The sequence below is a fragment of the Corylus avellana genome, chromosome ca2 (genome assembly GCF_901000735.1).
Source record: "Corylus avellana chromosome ca2, CavTom2PMs-1.0".
Lineage (NCBI taxonomy): Eukaryota > Viridiplantae > Streptophyta > Magnoliopsida > Fagales > Betulaceae > Corylus > Corylus avellana.
Window position 1 is genome coordinate 19,528,131 of NC_081542.1, and position 12,053 is coordinate 19,540,183.

Below are 12,053 nucleotides of genomic sequence, written 5' to 3' on the forward strand. Positions count from 1 at the left end.
TACTACCACTAAAATGTTTGGATCCACTGTCTTACTGCATCTCATTTCCAAGTCTATATATCCTCGAGTCCTCCAAGTCTATCAGAAGAAGTTATAGATGATGATCATTAGCTAGCTAGTGACTTACCCGAACACTTTCGTAATTATGTTGGAGGAACTGTTTAGAGGAAATATCTGTCCTGTTGTATATATATATCATCAATTTTGAAGTCTGTAAGTGTTATATTTTAAGTCAAACAAGTGTATTTGTCTATAAATGAGATCATACATGGTATTGCGGAAACCAGCTGTCCAAGCATATTAATTTTCATACATATTATTGGAGGCTATTATGAGACAATTTCTACATGAAGATGACTTGTGTTGTGATTACGCAAAAAAAAGCGCTAGCCACATCTAAACGCGCTTACTGTCACAAAAAAAAAAGGGATTAGTTATTTTGAAACTTATATATATAAAATCATTTATAGAACCTAATTTCACATAGTTAGTAATTAGTAAGCAATGGAAGCATGCGTGCCATTTTTATATGTTGTATAAAAATGTTATAACTTAGATGGACTTGTATACGTATGTTTCTAAGTAACAGATTGAAAGGTGCACATAACGCACATCTAAGATTAGGGGTGCAAAGGCGGTTACGGTTAGCGGTTAGTGGCAATAACCGCTAATCGTAACCGCCCTAGCGGTTAGTAAATTTCACTAACCGCAACCGCTAACCGCCTAGCGGTTAACAGTTAGCGGTTAGTGGCCGGTTAGCGGTTAGTGAAATAGATAACCGCCCGCTAACCGTTTTTTTAAAATTTGGCTTTTTTTTGGGCTTTTTGGGCTTATTTTTTTGGGCTTTTTTTTACCCTCATTTTTTTTTCTTGTATTTTTAATATCTTCTTGGGCCCAATTGCTATAAATATTTGAATTGTCATTGGATCATATGATTAAGTGTTGATCTTATAAACTTACAAACAAACAAAAATACTTCAATTGTAGTTATAAGTAACGCATTGTTTAATCCAATGTCAATTACTTAATTTGATATTATATGAATCACATTGTCATTGTCATTGTACATGAATAATTGATTAAGTATTGGAATTGTAATTGGATCATATAGTTAAATATTTATCTTATACATTTATATTATTCAATATGCATATAATATAACTATAAGCAATTATATATATATATATAAAAATAAAAAATAAAAAAAAAAATAAAAAAAAAAATTCAAAATTGTTCAAAATTGTTAATTTTCTTCTTTTTTTTTTTCTTTCAAAAAATGGTTAAATTTCTTTTTCTAAAAAATGTTCAAAAAATACATTAATACTTCAATTGTGATTATAAGTAACACATTGTTGAATCTAATGTCAATTACTTAATTTGATATTATATAATCATATAGTCTCATTAAATTATATCATATGATTCATATGATTAATTATTTAAATTCTTATCATATTTACTTATAATCTTTTTTCTTTGAATTGAACTTAATATCTAATGGTAAATGGTAATGTTCAAACTCCTAAATCCTAAATTCCTAAAGTATCTAATAATGCTTTAATTAAATTGTAGACTTGTAGTTATAAGTAACATATTGTTTAATTCAATTGAATCAATTGTTATTATCATTGTACATGAATCATATGATTAACTTGTAGACTTATGACTTATGAGTTATGTCATATTATATATGTATTATTTATTATTATATAATCATATGATTTAATGATCAAGTCATCATGTGATATAATCATATCAATTATAGTGATAATATATAAATTACTAAAATTATAATGATAATACATTAATACTTAAATTATGTTTATAAGTAACACATTGGTCATTGTTTAATCCAATGTCAATTACTTAATTTGATATTATACGAATCATATCATCATTGTACATTAATAATATGATTCACTTGAAGTCTTGAATAAAGTATTTGAATTGTCATTGAATCATATGATTAACTATTGATATTATACATTTATATTATTCATATACATATGTAGACTTATATAGACTTATAGGTTTATAACATACATTGGAAATAAGTCTCTAGATATTTAATTGTTGTATTAGTATATTAGTATGAATTAGTATACTTATGAGTTATGTCATATTATATATGTATAATTTGTTATTATATAATCAAATGATTTAATAATCAATCTCATGTGATATAATCATATAAATTATAGTGATAATATATTAATACTCAAATTGTGATTTAATTATTTTTTTTAAAAAATTGTGATTTAATGATCAAGTGATTATATGATATAATCATATAAATTATAGTGATAATATATTAATACTCAAATTGTGATTTAATTATTTTTTAAAAAAATTGTGATTTAATGATCAAGTGATTATGTTATATGTATAATTATAAAAATATATTATATAAAAGGCGGTTAGCGGTTAGCGGTTACGGTTAGTAGACCCAATAACCGCTAACCGCTAACCGCTAGGCGGTTATGGCGGTTAGGCGGTTAGCGGTTAATGCGGTTAAACGGTTAGGCGGTTAGGCGGTTGGCGGTTATAGCGGTTAGCGGTTAGCGGGCGGTTTTTAACCGCCCGCCTTTGCACCCCTATCTAAGATAGTACATTTTAAGGTTTTCAAATTTAAGTCTTTACTTTATAAGTAACGAAATGTAATGTGTTTGAGTACTATAAAGTCAGGTACTGGAGTTATTATTGTAAACTCATGGTAGAAAATGAAAAAATTTAGCTCTATGTTTAAAGTCAGCAATTCCTATACTTATTGAGAAATGTTGACTCATATATTCGCCTGGGCGAATTTGGACCCCAAAATTGAATAGATTTTTTATTTTTTTATTTTTTTTTTATGCAGGTTTGGTCATCTTGTGTCGTAGATCCCATGTTAGATTCCATCGTGTTGCTATCTGGCGAGGCACCGACTTAATATAAGTCAATCATGCACACGTTTACTAAATTTTATGTAGTAGTGACTTCCTAAAAAAATTGAAAAGAATATATTTGGTATTTTTTGCCAAATTGTTTTTTTCCTAAAAAATATGAAATATAATTAATATTTAAACTTTTTTTTTTTTGAAAATATTTAAATCTTTAATAAATAGAAAGAATCTTGTTTTCAACATGTGACTTCGGTTCAATATTATTCCCTCAACGTCTTTTATTCCCTTTACTTTCTTTATTCTCCTCAACTTTCAAGTTGTCTCCCAAATCTCCTCCCTCATTCTACTCAGTACGAGCTAGTCTCCTTGCAACAATATTTGGGCATCCCCCTAAAATAAAAATTCTCAGCTCCGCTGCTGCTCATACACATAATCGAAAGAGCTGGCCGGCCAATGCAATTGTTTAAAAGTTAATTAAAATCATTGTGGCTGCAAGCCTGCTAAGCTACCAATTAAGTATAAAAATCATTGATTATTCTGTAGTATAAAATTTGAAAGAGAGAAATGAAAGATAAAAGTACAAAATGTTGTGCCTTCGGTTGGTTGTATTTTATTACAACTTCGTTTAAAATTAAAATAATTAATACGGGAATTTTAAAAATAATCACAAAGTCTTAACTGTTAAATATTAGGGAAAACTTCACTTTGACCCACTGAACTTCTAAATCTCTCATTTTGGACCCCTAAACTTTCAATTACTCTCAATTAGAACCCTTCCGTTAATTTTAGCCGTTAAAAATATAAAAAAGACTAAAATGTCCTTGATTTTTATTTTTTTTTCAAATAAAAAAAGTTTTGGAAGTTGAAATTTTATAGAAAAGTCAGGGGTATAAACGTCATGTAACGTTTAAAATCTGACGGAGAGGTCCATATTGAAAGTAATTGAAAGTTCAGGAGTTCAAAATGAGAGATTTGGAAGTTCAAGGGACCAAATTGAAGTTTCCCCTAAATATTATGACAACTCACCTGATGAACTAATTAAAGGCTTCAATTCAACAAGCGAATTGAACCACATCAATAATATTTAAAAAAAAATTGAAGATTGGCGAAACTCATCAAGAATAAAAAAAAAGGGAAACTTCATTAAAGACCCCCGAACTTTCACCCGTTTTGAAATACCCCCCCTAAACTTCAAAATCTCTCAATTTAGTCCCCTGAACTTTTAATTGCTCTCAATTTGGACCCCTCCGTCAAATTTTAAATGTTACATGATGTTTATACCCCTGACTTTTGTATAAAATTTTAACTTTCAAAACGTTTTTTTATTTTAAAAAAAACAAAAATCAGGGATATTTTGGTCTTTTTTTTGTATTTTTAACGGCTAAAATAGACGGAGGGGTCCAAATTGAGAGCAATTGAAAGTTCAAGGAACTAAATTGAGAGATTTTGAAGTTTAGGGGGGATATTTCAAAACGGGTGGAAGTTTAGAGGTCTTTAGTGAAGTTTCTCCTAAAAAAAAAAAAAAAAAAAAAAAGGCATTATTAATAAAGTGATTCAGATATATATGCTTTGCTATTGTGATGGTACTTTTTTGTTGTTGGTTGGAACAATATTTCTTATTTTTATCTTTCGTATAAATTCAGCATGGCAAAACGACCATCTTAATCGATACAAAAGACAACATGTTTTTAGTGCCAGGGGAGGATAGGCTTTTTGCCATGCATGGGGCGGCCCATCTTTTTGGGGCTTGCATGCTCATGCTTTTAGTTTTAGGTTAGGTGATCAAAACACAAAACTTGCCGTCGTTATGATTTTCTTATTAGAGTACAAGCATCGTGACAAGAAGAAGAAAAGTAAAAGAAAAACACGTGTTGCTTTAGTGATTTTTTTTTCGGTGTTGATAATTTTCTGCCACATTTTTATTTATTATTATTGTTTTTTATAACTGGGGTATCTGGGGCTTCTCCCCAATTAGATCTTGCCAGGACATCATGCGAAGCATTCCCCTCCATGCCGGTCGACATGACCTCAAAAAATTGTTTGCAATAAAAGAAGGTCAAAGCTTAGACATAATATTTCATGAGGTATACATAAACTTAGAAGCAACAACAATAAGTAATAGAATGTGTATATTAATTAGAAGAATAAATTAAGATAGATATTGATAGTGATGGTGGACTTGTTGTTAATTAGTTCCCTGTATTTCTAGATTTATGATTAATGGAGCTAGATTATGAGGGCCACATTGTTCGCCTTTCACCACCCTCCTCCTCTTTGAGCAATCTTCCAACCTACTAAATTGATGCATCCTATGAGCAGGGGTGGAGTAGGATTTTAGATGTGAGGGAAAAAAAAATTAATGGGTAAAAATTTAATTTTAAAAGAATTATAGAGGTATTTTAAAAAAAAACTTGGAGAACATTTTGTGGCTTGGGGGGACCTTACTAGTTCCGCCCGTCTGTGAGGACCATTGTTGGGGTCAATCCTTTCAGCTAAGAGATTAGACTATATGGCTTAACTGTGCAACATAAGTGGAGAAGGTTAAAACCCAAGTATCTAAAGAGAGGATTTTAGTACATACAATCAGCTCAGAAGCAGGAGGATTTTAGTGCGGACCATATTTTTTTCCCTCTACATTTTTCCATTTGGAGTGATTGAGCCACTTTGTTAAATAGGACTTTCACTTTAGCATTATTGATACGAAAATAACTGAATAAGAAAAACTAAAATTTTGAAAAGAAAATTGATATTCACCAAGATTCTATTATTTATTTACATAATTTTGTCATTGATGCAGAGCAACTTAATCAAACAAAAAATGTAGATTTACCTTAACATTTTCACCGACTTAGTTGGAACATTTTTTTTTTATGCTACCTAAATGTTTAAACAGTGTAAATGCAGGATTTGTTGAAACTGCTGAAGGGGTTGGTTGATCCAAAGTATCGCTCTGGCTTTATACTGTTTGCAATAAGTGCTACACTGAAATTTCATTGAAAGACAATTTTGAAGTCATTCTATTCCAAGAGTCAGCTTTGCAGTTGCTACTAAAATGTCAATATTGTCAAGATTACGTTGCATCACTGTGGATGTTACTGGTACTTTGATAGCTTACAAGGGAGAACTTGGTGACTACTATTGCATGGCAGCCAAATCTGTTGGGCTGCCATGCCCTGACTACAAGCGTGTGCATGAAGGCTTCAAACTTGCCTATAAAGACATGGCCAGAAATTATCCTTGTTTTGGGTATGCAGCGAAAATGCCCAACATAGTGTGGTGGAAGACTTGTGTGAGAGACTCCTTTACCAGGGTAAGAAAATCTGGCGTAGCCAGTATAGCTTTATGCTTATATGAGTTCAATGTGTGAGAATTTATTTATTACTTTTATGAGTTATAAAACACAACCCTATTAACAAAGTAGAGTGACCATAATGATACTGAAAGTAAAATGAGTACTTTTTGGCTCATATAATTTCCTTGTTAGGAAGTTATAATAGAAATATTGTTTTGACTACAGGCTGGATATGATTATGATGAGGAGACATTTGAGAAGGTGTTTAGACGCATATATTCATCATTTGGTTCATCTGTTCATCTGCTCCTTATACCATCTTTCCAGATTCCCAACCCTTTCTAAGATGGGTGCATGAGCAGGGGCTTAAAGTTGGGATTATTAGTAATGCAGAGTAGCGGTATCGGGATGTAATTCTTCCAGCCCTTAATCTGAACCAGGTAAAAAGAATTGTTCTGTTCTGGTATTTTGGTTCCCAAATTGTGATTTAGTTTATCTTAATTGATCTTGGATTAAAGTAGGAGAGTAATTGGTTTTTGCATTGTTATGAAAGTCTACCAACTGGTAATATTTCAAACTATTACATACATATATGCACGCAAACAGATGATCACCATATATAAAAACATGCATTTGTGGTCACACATACAGGATGATAGGATCCCTGACTTGTTCTCATTTTACTACAATAATTCAAGTTCCCATGATTTATATCAATATCACCGCACACCACTTCAAGCTGTTTAAAATTTTTTGGTGAAGAGTAGTGTTTTTTGTCCTTTTTGTTGTTGTTATTATCCATACATGCATTTCTATAACATCCCTATTTATGTCTACTCTTTTGAATAGGGAAAACTTCACCATCTGATGGTTTGGCGCTTTTGCAATCATACCCTCAAAGTTTAAAAATTTGTAATGTCAATATCCCATGTTTTAGCCCATTTTAGTTATACTCATTCGTTAGGATTTTTTGTTAAATCCTAGCGGAAGATGTCAAAATACCCAAAATACTTATGTTTATATGTATATGTATATATTGCAAGGCTGACACACGGCCAAGCCTCATAGCTAGCCGTGGGTTCCATGTTATTTTTTTATTTTATTTTTTGTAATTATTTAATTAGGGCAATTTTGTATTTTTATAGGTTTTACCAGGGTATAAAGGACGTTTCACAAGTTTATTATTTGATTTAATCCTAAATCCTAACGGTAGGGGTGTAATTAATTTAAAAGAAGGGGCTAAAACATGGGATACCAGCATTGTAAATTTTTAAACTTTAAGATACGATCGCAAAAGCGCTGAAACTTCAAGAGGGGAATAAGTGAAGTTTATTCTTTTAAATTTTTCCTTTTAAATATCAAGGAAATTGATTGCTGGGATGAATTCATGTGTATGTGCGTGCCAAAGACTAGAAATGCTGATAGTGTCAAGTCTAATGTGTTGTGCAGGGATTTGAATGGGACTTGGTGTGTTCTCTGGTTTGGAAGGTGTAGAGAAACCTGACACGAGGATTTATGAGATTGCCCTGGAGAGAGCTGGTGTCTCATTAGAGGAAGTTCTGCATATTGGGGACAGCATGCGCAAAGACTACGTGCCAGCAAAGAATGTGGGGATGCATGCATTACTATTGGATAGATTTAAGACTCCTGATGCTGAGGAATGGAGGAAATCAGGTGCAATTGTGCTTCCTCTTGATGGCAGCAAAAGATTTTCTTACTTCAGAAAACTAAACTTCCTGAGCGGCTCCTTTCCCATTCATGATTTGACATGTATAGTCTTTCCCATCATATTGTTTAGACTTTGATCACAAATATTAACCAGCTGGTTTGTCCCCTAAATTTTGGTGGCTTGTTTTCACACCAAAATTTTATGGTTAAGTAAATCTTATAATATTAGTGCACTACAAAGCATTCACATTTCAGATAATACAAAATATTAGTAAAGCAAAAATGCCAGCTGCGAGTAACCTGCTACTCGTAATTCCTAATTATTTTAAACACATTTCTTTTGAGAAAGAAACAAAGTTAAAAACATATATTTAGTTGACTGACTTTTAAAGTTGATAAAAGTAGTTAATAAAAAAAGACAAAGTGCGACAAGCACTTTAAAAGACAAAGTGCGACAAGTGGGTTTTAAAAACATTTAGCTAAAAAAATATATTTAGTTGACTGACTTTAAAAGTTGATAAACGTAATTAATAATAATAATAATAAAAAAAAGTGAGACACGTGAGTTTCATCTGATTATCCAACTTTACCTTTTAAAAAGACAAATTGAGACCAGAGACAAATTTCGACGACTTTGCGGAGCCGTTTCAATTTGACGAGGTCAATCAAATTAGATGCGTCATGATTTCATCCAACAGACTACTGTAGCTCCATTTGGTAGATACCTTCATGAATCTTTTCAAATCCTCACATGCTCCACCGTCGTTAAAACTTAAAAGGGAAATAATTTCAGTTTCATTAATTGATGAAATATTATTAGCATAAAATTTTTACATCACAGAGTAAAAATTATAGTCAAAATTACATATTATAAATCATAAATACATACATAACAAACTGATATTTAAGGCCTATTTATGACATCAAAATCTACGAACTCATGACTAATATTCAGTTGTAACAATAGGTCTGCTCCAGACAGACTCAATTCGATACATAGATAGCAACATCCTCCTACTGAAACTCAATTATTCTTGACTCGCAAGGTAAAAAATTATTCACATCCTCAACTCAACAAGCCAAAAACACAAATACAGCGAAAACGGAAAATACACGGAAAAATAAAGAAAAGGCACAAAAACCCACAAAACACAATCGAAGGAAGGTTGCCGGATGATTTTAGCCAGAGCACCAAAAAACCACGCAGGCGGTTGCGAGTCAGGATCCGTCGCGGGGTTACCGGAATCAAAAGCGGCAAATACGTTGGAAACGGGAGGGGTCAATGCGCGCAGTGGAGGGACACATGTCGAGTTGGGTCTGACGGAAGGATGTAAATCAAGCTTTGAAATAGTTCGATCCAAGAGCCTCATCAACCCTGAAAAAATATACGGTAGAAATGGCGGATGGCACACCCGGCGCAGTGACAATTAAAGAAGAGAATAAACCTTACAATGAAATATAATAATAGAGAATAAAAATATTCTAACATAAAAAGAAATAACTTATTAAAAAATATATTAATAAACCTAATTAAAAAAATGTAAAATATTCCAATAGAATGAACAACTTTTAACACAGGATATGCTTGCCAGAAAAGAGAGCCAAGAAAATAAAAGTTCAACGAACTAAGTTTAATTAATAGTCTAATACATATGCATTATGCAAAGATTTTTTTATTTTTATTTTTTAATGATAAACCTCTTACGTTAAAATGAGAAGGTGAGATCATTGCGTTTCGGGACTCCACACCTCTGCTAACAGTATTAGTGACAACCACTGACATTATTAGCGACGATACTATAATTTGTCGCTGATAAGAAAATATTAACGACAACACTCAAGTTGTTGCTGACAACCTTTATTGAACAAAGCAAGCTTTGTGACGGCTTAAAAACGACAAGTCATCATTTTAGTGATTAATAAGTTATAAATGCTATAACTATTGAATTTTGATTTAATTGAGCCTAGCTATGAAAATGTTATAAAATTCAAACGTTTGCTGATCATACTTGAAACTGACATTCCCCCAAGTTTGAAAACATTAATATTTATTAAAAACAGAATATGTAGTACTGCTTATTAGCTAAACTTTAGTTGTCCATCTCGATCCCTCCAATTCTTTTCACTCCATCTAAGATTCCTTTCACAATTCTTTTCACGATCCATGATTTTTGTTAGGTGTGACTTGCCACCCATCACACATGAGCCCCACTAGTTCTCTACTCCTTTTGGGTTTAGGAGACTTTTGTCCAAGTTTGTTTTGGAGTCCTTCTCCTATATGTAATTAGACTCCTTGTTTGACTTATAGTAGGAGTCCTAGACCAATATGTAAAAGGAGAGTTAAAGCTTCTATATAAGGAACAAAGCACAAGGTAAATTTGTGTGTGCCAAAAACGTGAAGCACCAAAGGGAGGAGAAAAAAGAGAGAATTTGAGAGAAGGAGGTACAAGGGCAGCAAGAGTGTTTTCTTCTTGGTGGTTTTTGGGGGAGCCAAAAACAAGTGATTAGAAGAAAAAGGTGCTGCAGAGTGAGAAGAAAATAGAGATCAGCCGCCATCCGTTCCAGCAAAAGAAGAGTTTGTACATCTGTCTTTTGTATTATATTTTGGGAATAATCTCTCTTGTGTGATAGTGAGATTTGGGTGTATTGGGGCTTTGGGATCTGAGTGATTTTCTCTCTACTATTTTTGTACTCCATCTTTTGATAGTGGATTTTCTCCGGGTCGTCTCCGCCAGTGGATGTAAGCTTGTTAAGCCGAACCACTTAAATCTTTGTGTCGTGTGTGATTTGATTGCCTAATCTTTGTTATTCCGCATTCTTCTTATTTTTCGCATCTCACGGGTCTTGGGAAATAGGATTAATTTCCTAACAACTGGTATCAGAGCTGTTGGTTCGAGTGGGAGCGATGGCAAGTGAAGAAGGAAAGATGGGAATCGAGAAGTTCGACGGCAAAGATTTTGGGTTTTGGAAGGTACAAATTGAAGATATTCTTTATGGAAGGATCTTCATCAACCTCTTTTGGAAGAACAACCCGACGACATGGATGATAGCGAGTGGGCTCTGCTTGATCGTAAAGCCCTAGCAGTTATCAGGTTATCACTGTCAAAATCAGTTGCACACAACGTTGTAAAGGAGAAGACAGCAGCAGGTCTAATGGCGGCTTTGTCAAGCATGTATGAGAAGCCGTCGGCTAACAACAAGGTGCATCTGATGAAGAAATTGTTCAACCTAAAGATAGCGGAAGGAGCTTCGGTGGCACATCATCTCAATGAGTTCAACACCATCACAAATCAATTGTCCTCGGTGGAAATTAATTTTGATGATGAGGTTCGCGCGTTGATCGTCTTGGCATCTTTGCCAAATAGCTGGGAAGCAGTGAGGATGGCTATGAGTAACTCTGTAGGAAAGAGTAAACTGAGCTATGAAGACGTCAGAGATTTGATTCTCAGTGAAGAGGTTCGCAGAAGAGATGCGGGTGAAGCCTCTTGTTCTGGTGCTGCTTTAAACCTCGAGACTCGGGGCAGAGGACAAGATAGAAACTCTGGTCAAGGCAGATCAAATTCCAGAAAAGGGAGAAGCAAATTCAGATTCGACCGACAACCTGAGTGTTGGAACTGTGGCAAGACTGGCCACTGCAAGAAGAATTGCAGGGAATTGCGGAAGGAGACTGAGAACGATTATGCAAACGTAGTGACAGAAGAAGTATATGATGCCCTACTTCTTTTTGTTGATAGTCCCCTTGATTCTTGGGTCTTAGACTCAGGAGTATCTTTTCATACGACAGCGATCCGTGAAATTCTCGAAAACTATGTTGGTGGAGATTTTGGGAAGGTGTATTTGGCTGACGGAACGGCGCTGGATGTTGTGGGCTTAGGCGATGTTCGCATTAGAGTTCATAATGACTCGGTATGGAAGCTACAGAAGGTCAGGCATGTTCCGGAGCTAAGGAAGAATTTGATTTCAGTGGGACAGCTTGATGAGGAAGGGCATTCAATTCATTTCCACGGTGGAAAGTGGAAGGTCAGCAAGGGAGCTAGGATTTTGGCTCGTGGTCATAAGACGGGTACTCTCTATATGACCACGAACAGCAAGGATACAGATGTTGTTGTATATACGACTGCTGACTTAAAACTATGGCACCTAAGGCTTGGGCATATGAGCGAGAAAGAGATGAAGGTACTTATGTCAAAAGGGAAACTACTGGGGTTGAA

The 12,053-nt window shown here is 33.8% G+C and overlaps 1 pseudogene; it reads left to right on the forward strand.

Annotated features, from left to right (window-relative positions):
* Positions 1 to 5,899: 5,899 nt before the first annotated feature.
* Positions 5,900 to 7,914, forward strand: LOC132172877 (uncharacterized; annotated as a pseudogene).
* The last annotated feature ends 4,139 nt before the right edge of the window (positions 7,915 to 12,053 follow it).